The sequence below is a fragment of the Rhinichthys klamathensis genome, unplaced genomic scaffold (genome assembly GCF_029890125.1).
Source record: "Rhinichthys klamathensis goyatoka isolate OS25496 unplaced genomic scaffold, OSU_Roscu_1.1 h1tg000230l_1, whole genome shotgun sequence".
NCBI classification, from domain to species: Eukaryota; Metazoa; Chordata; class Actinopteri; order Cypriniformes; family Leuciscidae; genus Rhinichthys; species Rhinichthys klamathensis.
The window spans coordinates 877,412-885,978 of NW_026606754.1; the positions used below are offsets into that span (position 1 = coordinate 877,412).

The 8,567-nt window shown below is 42.6% G+C and overlaps 1 long non-coding RNA gene across 1 annotated transcript; it reads left to right on the forward strand.

Moving 5' to 3' along the window:
- Positions 1–5,967: 5,967 nt before the first annotated feature.
- On the forward strand, positions 5,968–6,794 carry LOC130099469 (uncharacterized). Its single transcript, XR_008808391.1, has 3 exons — positions 5,968–6,032; positions 6,126–6,196; positions 6,707–6,794. It is a non-coding gene; the product is annotated as an uncharacterized LOC130099469 (long non-coding RNA).
- The last annotated feature ends 1,773 nt before the right edge of the window (positions 6,795–8,567 follow it).

Here is an 8,567-nt window from a genome sequence, read left to right on the forward strand (position 1 = left end):
GGTCCGAGGAGCTGAGGCTGGATCAAGCTCACGCTGCTTCCTGTGTCAAGAACGGCCCAAACACGGCGTCCGTTGATTTGAACTTCTCGCTTGGGGGCACCGTCTGGGACATTGTGGTGAACAATGCAGCCCGCCATCCAGGCTTTTCCCACTGGTGGACCTGGGTCCGTGGGCATCGGTTCATCAGGCATACTCCCCCGGGGAGTCGTTAGGCTCACCGGCTTGGGGCTGCCACCCACAACACGACGCTCGCCAGCGCCCTTTCGGATAAACGGAACCACTCTCTCCCCGGAGTCTCTGGCGAGGGCCGCCTCTGACAGCTCTGCGGCCTCCACTAAATCATTCAGGGTCCGTGGGTTGGTGAGACCGACGGTGCGGCGATGAGGGCGAGGCAAAGCACGTAACAGCCGGTCCACAGTGACGCGCTCTGCCACTTCCTCAGCAGAGGCTTGGCCCGGCAAAAGCCAAAGTTTGACCAGTCGGGCAAGCTGGGCGGCCTGGACACGTACAGGGACCCTGGGTTCGAAGTTCCACTCATGCACTTTCTGGGCTGCGCACACCGGAGACAGTCCTAGCCGGGCAAGGATCTCCTTCTTCAGTGAGTCATAGTCTGCAGCATCCTCAAGCGGGAGGGAATAATACACACGCTGAGGTTCACCAGTCAACAATGGGGCCAGCAAGCGTGCCCACTCACGCTGGTTCCATTCTTCTCGATCCGCAACAACCTCAAAAGTGTGAAGAAAGGCTTCCACATCATCCTGGTCTGTCATTTTCGGGAGAAGTTGCAGTGCAGAAACTCTTGGCTCCAGTGGTGTAAGCCGGGCAGTCTCTGTTCGTAGGCGAAAAAGCTCCCCAGCCACCTGGTTTTGGCCAGCAACAAACTGTTCTGACAGCTGTTGCTGCCGCACGGAGACCTCAGCAAGGTGGCGGATGACGTCTTCCGTGCTGGGGAGGGAAGCTGCCTCTGGGGGGGCTTCGTGTCGTTGATCTCCTGCCCGCATTCTCCACCAGTGTAGCGGGCGCTTGGGGAAAAAGGAGAATAAAACACGTAAGTGGTTAAACCCAGAGGGTGTGTTTTATTTGTTGTGCAATAGTGAGGGCTGTAGGAGTATCGGTGCTCTTGTGCTCCTGTGGTGAGAGTGCTGGAGAAAGTGGATTGAAGACAGCAAACTTTAGCCAGACAGCAGAGAGTTGGCTTGTATGGCAGAGAGTTTGTCAAGGCTTCCAGGTTCCTTCTCATTAGTCACTTTCTGTAAGAAACAAAGGGATAAACAGACGTTAGTGAGTGTCTGGGAGATCACACAACCCACTTGGCCTTTCTTCACTGGTGTTTATATAGCCCCAATGATGAATTGGTCGATGGCCGTCAGGTGTGTGTGTTGATTGATGGCCAGCTGCTGTGTATGTGTTGCCAGCGGCGACTGACGTCGGGATGAAGAGAGATAGCTGTCAGGTGTGTGTGTTGATTGCTGGCCAGCTGCTCTGTGTGTGTTGCCAGCGGCGACTGATGTCGGGATGACAGTAGTCCGCCACACTAGTATTCAAAATCCTTCTGGATTGAGCTCTTCAGTGACCTGAGAGAGAGAGGCACCTTTTCAATGGCAGCCATGAGCATAAGTGCCTTCTACGTATGTCTTGTTGAGCATCTTGCAGAAGGACTTTGAGTGCAGAGAACTTTGGAATAACCACACCATCCGACCTGTTCGTCAGTCTCGATGTCATTCTGGTAAACCAGAAGCAATGTATCATTAAGATAAATGAATGCACACACAATATCCCATGCATTAGATAAATGTTGTGATTGTATTTTACTAACCACATACAAATGCCATTTGATTTGAATCTGTGGAATTCGGGATTGAATGATTGTGCCGCGATTTGTAAAAACACAGACATATTTGCGAATAAACATCTGTTCTGCATTAATAAATCAAAAATGGCTCATGCAAAAATTAATCCGTGCATTTGTGGATCAGAAGACACACGTGCATTTATTGACATCTTGTTCGAATCGATCGTGTTTGGTTAATTTGGATTTTGAGACTTTTCGCAGTTTACAGGATTCTACCCACACATACACACACACTAACGAACAAGCCAGTGCTATTCATTAACGTGAACACGATTCGTAAATGTGTGTCACTATACAATGAAACAAATGCTTTTCAACCGGTGTCTGTAGAATTAAGAATTAGCAGCAATTTGTACAAATAAAGTCATGTTTGTGAGTATAAATGTTCTACTTTGTATTAAAATGTGACAAATCCGTGTGCGAAAAGGAATCTCTGGATCAGGCGACACGCGTGCATTTATTTTGATACCTTGTTCTAGTCGATCCTGAATTTGGATTTTGAGACTTGCTTTCCGCATTTTTTAGCATTGATGATCCACACACAACTGAAAGGCAAGGCAGGCAGCACCACTAGATAGCAGTCGCAGAATTACCAAGCTGGCAGTCTTCAAATTTATCTAGTTAAAAAAATAATTTTTAGCAGTATTATGTACTGAATTATCTTTCGTCTTTTCCGATAACTTTATTTACACGGTAAATATGCGTAGTCACGCGGGTCTGCCAGAGTCAACCAGGCTTTAAAGAGGTAGAGAATTATAACATATAATGGTTTGTTCATATTTTGTACATTTTTTGACAAAAAAAGTTTTATATTAGGCCTATATTATATGTAATACTACTCATTCTTTGAACTCAGTGCCACTTGTGAATGCCACTTCTTAATTTTGAATGCTGTTATTTACTTGCATTTTCTTAGACAGTTTCCAAATATGTTCTAAAATTGACGCAAAGAGAGGCAAAGGTCGGATTACCGGGACAGTGCCTATCAAGTGCTCAGACCTCACAGCCTGTGTTCTACCTTCACCGACACCTAACCCCGAAGCCTACAGTAGAATTGGAACTGGCTCATGCAGGGTTAGGGAAAAAAGTGGTGACAATAGCAGAGGACTGCAAACATACAGATGTAAGTGCTTATATGTCTGATGGTTTGGTATATTTGAGTGCTTTTTGTATGCAAAAAGCTATGTAATGTTGCAATTTTTTCTATTACCTGGCAGGGGCGGACTGGCCATCTGTGTGATCTGGAGAATCACAGAACGGCCGGTACTCCAGGACGGCCGGCGGGCCGGCCCACCAGCCGCCACACACATCCCAAGTCTCCCGCATATTGATAGCGGCTCCCTGATGTCCGCAAATTAGTTAAAATCTCCCGGAATCTAGAGCGAGCAAGAGCGCGCATGCGTAGCGCGTGCACGGCAGAGAGAGAGGGAGCGAGAGATTGCGTGTTTGCTAGTGTGCGCGTGTGTGCTAGTGTGCGCGTGTCCCTCACGAAGGGCATGTAAGGACCCAACCAATCAATTGTCAGTGCGGGCGGGCTTTTATCTCTACTACTCCCGAACCGAATTAATCAGAAATTACTTTGCAAGTTACTTGCTAGGGATGATGTTAGGAAGTGATATTCAGCTTGCTACATTTTTAATGATTACAGTAGTTAAAACAGCTAAACTTCAACATTTTAGCTGTAAAATGCCACATGCAGTTGCTAATATTAAGAAATATGTTGTGCTTTTACTTTTAAAAATGTTGGTAATGTTACTGTTAATGCTTACAAACTTTAAAGATTTTGAATACAGAAGTTATATTTGTAATGGTGTATTTTCATTTAGATGTGGTATTATTATTTGTGCAGTAGCTAAGATTAATTACTGCATAAACTAATTAAGATTATTAAGTAATAAATTCATTTTAAGACAGCATGGAATAGATTGTATAATATGCTGTTAGCTATAATTTGGATGGTATATCATGAGCCACAGTTAAAGTGACACTCATGGCAGGCGTTATTGTTGTTGTTGTAGAGTTTCCGCGCACCGATTGCTTTGGGCCGGGCCGGCCTAGTCAAAGTCCAGGGCCGTTTTTTAGTCCCAGTCCGTCCCTGTTACCTGGTGTACATTTGAAATCTTATGTTTGACTTTTCATGAATTGTCCATTTATAGATAGTTACAATTATGGAGGAAGAGTTCCCCAAACTTCAACCACTACAAGGACGGTGGATGTTTTACAAAGCAACCGGTAAATATGGGGATTTCGAGCTGGTTTGAAGAGCTCAGTTAACTAAAGATTATCTGTCAATTAGGATCCATTCATTACATACATACAAATTCTGTTGCAGGAGGAAGTGGCCAGAGAAGAATGACTCTTATCTCCATGGATAAGGTTACTCTGGTTACAGAGGGTTACTCTGGTCGGCAAATGTGGCAAAAATGTCCTCTTTTTGGTTTCAGGAGGAGATGGACACTCAGCCTCTTCCCTACAATTCAGCAGAATTGGCAAAGATGCCAAAGGTGCCCTGTGTCACCTGCAACACCACCGTGCCACTGCAAATGTTGGCTTTGCATGCCGAGGAGTGCAAACTAAATTCCAATGTGAGTTGTGTACACATCTGCACAGGGCTTGACAGTAACACCCGCCAACCCGCCAAATGCGGGTGCATTTCACCCGTGGCGGGTAACACAGTCACTCTCACTAGCCACTTTGGCGTGTTGAAGATTTGTAGTCTTGTCAAAGGACATCTGACATAACAAACGAATTGCAATTTGACACTATGCCACTACCACTCCCATGAGTACCACCTGCACATAGTTTAGTGTTTGCTCATTGGTCCATTCGTGAATCCTCTTGAACGACAACACTGCAAACAAGAAGACACGCGGAGATTAAACTCGCGGACTGTGCGACGAACTGGGCTGTTTTAGTCTGCCCTTAATTATTAACTTAATGTGGTGATATAGCGATCTTTTTTTAATAGCAGGAGAATCCAGACCACCGGCGTGTCTCACGCTCTCCTGCAGTGCCGCTGCGCGAGGGTGCGCGCGCCAAACAAACGATCATCACACGCGACTGGTCGCATACACACACACATCAACACAGCGTTCAGTCAGTTCGTGAGTGTGCATGGCCGGTATTAAAGCAAAAATCATCTTCATGATTAAGGGCCACGGTGTAGGCCTAACTACTAGCAGGGCTGCCCTTATGTCACGTCATATCACAACTATCTTTCCAGAGTTAATTCTATGTTTTAATAAAATTAATCATGCCATGAAAGAAAGCAGGAGATGCGCTTGTGGGAATAATCTGGAAAATAAAGACCTGTAGGCCTATACTTGTTTCAGGTGGACATATCTCCAGTTACTCAGAGCTTCATGATGATAATTATTAAGTCAGAGCTCTGAGGAAAAGCTGATGCAAAACAAACAATCCAAAGTCCTATATAGTCCTATATAGCCTATATAAAGTTGTAATCCTGGTGCTTTAATTGTGGATTTTTTCTTTAAAATTATTATTTATTCTTTGCTCGTTGTTTCTAATGCAGATAATTGTTCTACTCTGTATTGCAGTATTTACTGCTGTAAAACAAAAAACAAACAAACAATGCAGCACTTTTATTATATACAATAAGAAGCTATTTTATGTGTGTATCTTAGACAACATGTTATCAAAAAAGGAGCTTAACAACCTTATCAGAGCTAATGATAATATTAGTTCATTTTAGCACGTTTTCAGCCCCATTGTCAATTTTAATCATATAAAACGTACAACAACAAAACTGTGGCTAGTAAAAATGCTGCGTGGCTAGTCATTTTGGAAAACCACTAGCCACATTGGCTAGTGAGCAAAAAAGTTAATGTCAAGCGCTGCATCTGCACCAATTGTGACTTTTTGTATAGCCGTATTGGCACAGCAGCAAAATACAGTTTTTTATCTACGTTACACACAAAATTTGTTTTTTATTTAAGTAAATGTCTTTGATCCACAATGACTGAATGTGTACATGTCGTAAAACATGTTCACACCAATGACAATAACTTTAACTAATGTAACTGAGGTTAATATCATTTTTAAATGACAGGAGAAGATTGATCTAGTCATTGTGGAGGATACAGATTGTAATGACAACTTAGAGGAGCAGGTCACAAACATTGCTGCAGGTGCCAGAGATGTTTCTGAAGACAGCCTTGCGGTAATGCTTATTTCTCAAATTGTATTGCATTTAAAACAAGACTTACTTTCCTGCTAACTTTTACTTTTTGTATACATTTTCTTGTCATTACAGATGTGCCCTATATGCCAAAAGGAGTTGCCATTGTCTGTATTACCTTATCATGGCAGTTTATGTGCTGAGAGGTAAACGTTGTGTTTTTAAAATGAACTTTGATATATATGCTTAGCACTAAAATCTTATTATAAGTATTTATGCAGTCAAGCCTGTGGTTTCATAGACAAGGCTTAAGCTGGTCCCAGACTTAAAGACAGCTGTTTTAACTGAAAGCATATCTTAAAATATGTCAGTGCCATATTTTATATATGTCAAGTAATGTCAAGTAATGTTTTTTTTTTCTAAGGCATTTTATAAAAGCCACTTTAATGTCCTATTTGAACTAAGGCCTAATCCTGGCTTTAATAAACACTGGCTGTCTGTGAAATATGGTCAATATGTATACTATGTTAGGCTATACTTGACATTACAAACAATAAAATAAGGCATGAATTCATGCTGCTATTAAACCCATAGTACTAAATGATTGTGAGATGGACTAGGATTGTGCATAGCACAACAACATAAACATTAAACTGTTTATAACTGCATCAGTGTTATTTGTAAGGTAAATGTCTTATATTTTCTATTGGTCTAAGATCATTCAGTACAAGGGTTTTTGAAGATGACGTGGAGCAGCCAGGGCCATCATCTGCAGCTCATTCATCCCGTATTTCAGGACCAGCAACAGAACGTGAATTATACAATTGTGAATGTCAACAGTCACGGTTATACATTTGTGAAGTAATTAATAATTACATTTTATTGAATGGTATTTTATGATGTACATGGTATTTCGGCTATATACAATGCAAAATAAAATTTGCAGCCGCGAGGGACTAAACACTGAGAGACTTAAAACACTGCGACGCGCAGAAACTCAGTTCCGCTCAAAGATCTAAGTTCAATCATTTATTATACTTCAACACGTAAAGGTACAACTCGTACTGCAGTCACAAAGTCATAAAAGTGCTGTGTGAGTGCGAAAGTCAGTCAACAGAAAGTGTTCGCTCCCAGGCTCACTACCTCTCTCTGTCAAAGCCCCATTGAACTGCTTGAAGAGCGGCAGTTTTGTCTCGCTAACAAATCCCATGAAAGCATTAAAAATATCCTCACCTCTGGTGTGTCCTTTTAATGGCAAAATTGTGAGTAGCTCTTCCTTGGCGCTCATGTCTCCAAAAACCATCCTGATGAAAACACACAATTCTGCCACATCCACCATATCAGTCGACTCGTCAAATTGGAGGGAAAAGCACTCACACGCGTCAATATCCTTCTTCATTTGCTCCTCTACATCCACAGCCATTCTCTCAAATCACCTTGTTGTAGTATTGCGGGAGAGTTGCACTTCTTTAATGGCCTTCACTATTTTTTAAGTCGTCAAAAAGGCTATCCGCTGCCTCGTGAAAGGCTTCCTTCACCATATCGCCGTCATTGAATGGCTTTTTGTATTTAGCAAGGACGTGACTGACACGATAGGAAGCAATAGTTGCGGCCTTACTCTGGGTCTTTGGTTTGGTGAAGATTGATTGCCGCGCTGCAAGCTGTGCTTTCAAATCCCGCACTTTTGTGGCACGTAAAGGTGTTTTTGCAGGGAAATCCCTCTCGTAGCTCCCGTGTACAGTTTTAAAATGCCGCTCCAGATTTCCTTTTTTTGCCAACGCCACCGTTGCATTGCATATCAAACAAACAGGCTTTGAATGAGAATAAACAAAAAAATAATCTTCCTCCCATTCAGGGTGAAAATGGTAAGTCTTGGCTCGTTTCCCCTCAGCCATGTTAACGTTTAGGAACGTGTAACCGCTGTTCGCTAGCTTCTAGTTACTGTTGACAACTGTCAAACTCCTGTCATGCATGTCACGTGCGACCTAAAAACGTGCGGTTAAACGTGACCTATTTTTTTCTTTTACTCTTTTTTAAATACTTTTTTGTGAACGTGTTGGCAAGGACTCATGATATAGGCTGTAGTGTACATTTAATAAAAAATATAACACACACATAAAAAAAACAACGTATTTTTTACTTTTTTTTCTACACTCCTCGTGGTCGACTTGGGATCAGTCCGCGATCGACTGGTTGGGCACTGATGGTGTAGAGAAAGTGAAACAGCGCTGCGTTACCTCAAGTTTAATTCGTTTAATAAACTGACCAGTGCGAGTAGTAATAAAGCACTTGCGTGTAGTTCGGTAGAATGAAATGTCCTTATTCCTTTATATCCGCGGGACTCGCATTGCGTGAGGCGCTGATATCTGTCATTAGCAATCGCGCCCTGCTTCATACCACAATCATGTTAAAAACATCAAAGTATTCACTCATCCATAAAAGATCCATCAGCTTGATGACAAGATCCATAATTCTGCTTGATGCTTTGCGTCATCGATATACACCTTTGTTATTGTAAGAGGTTAGCGACCCCTGGTGGCGACAAATCCTACATATTGTACCTTTTAGTTAATACAT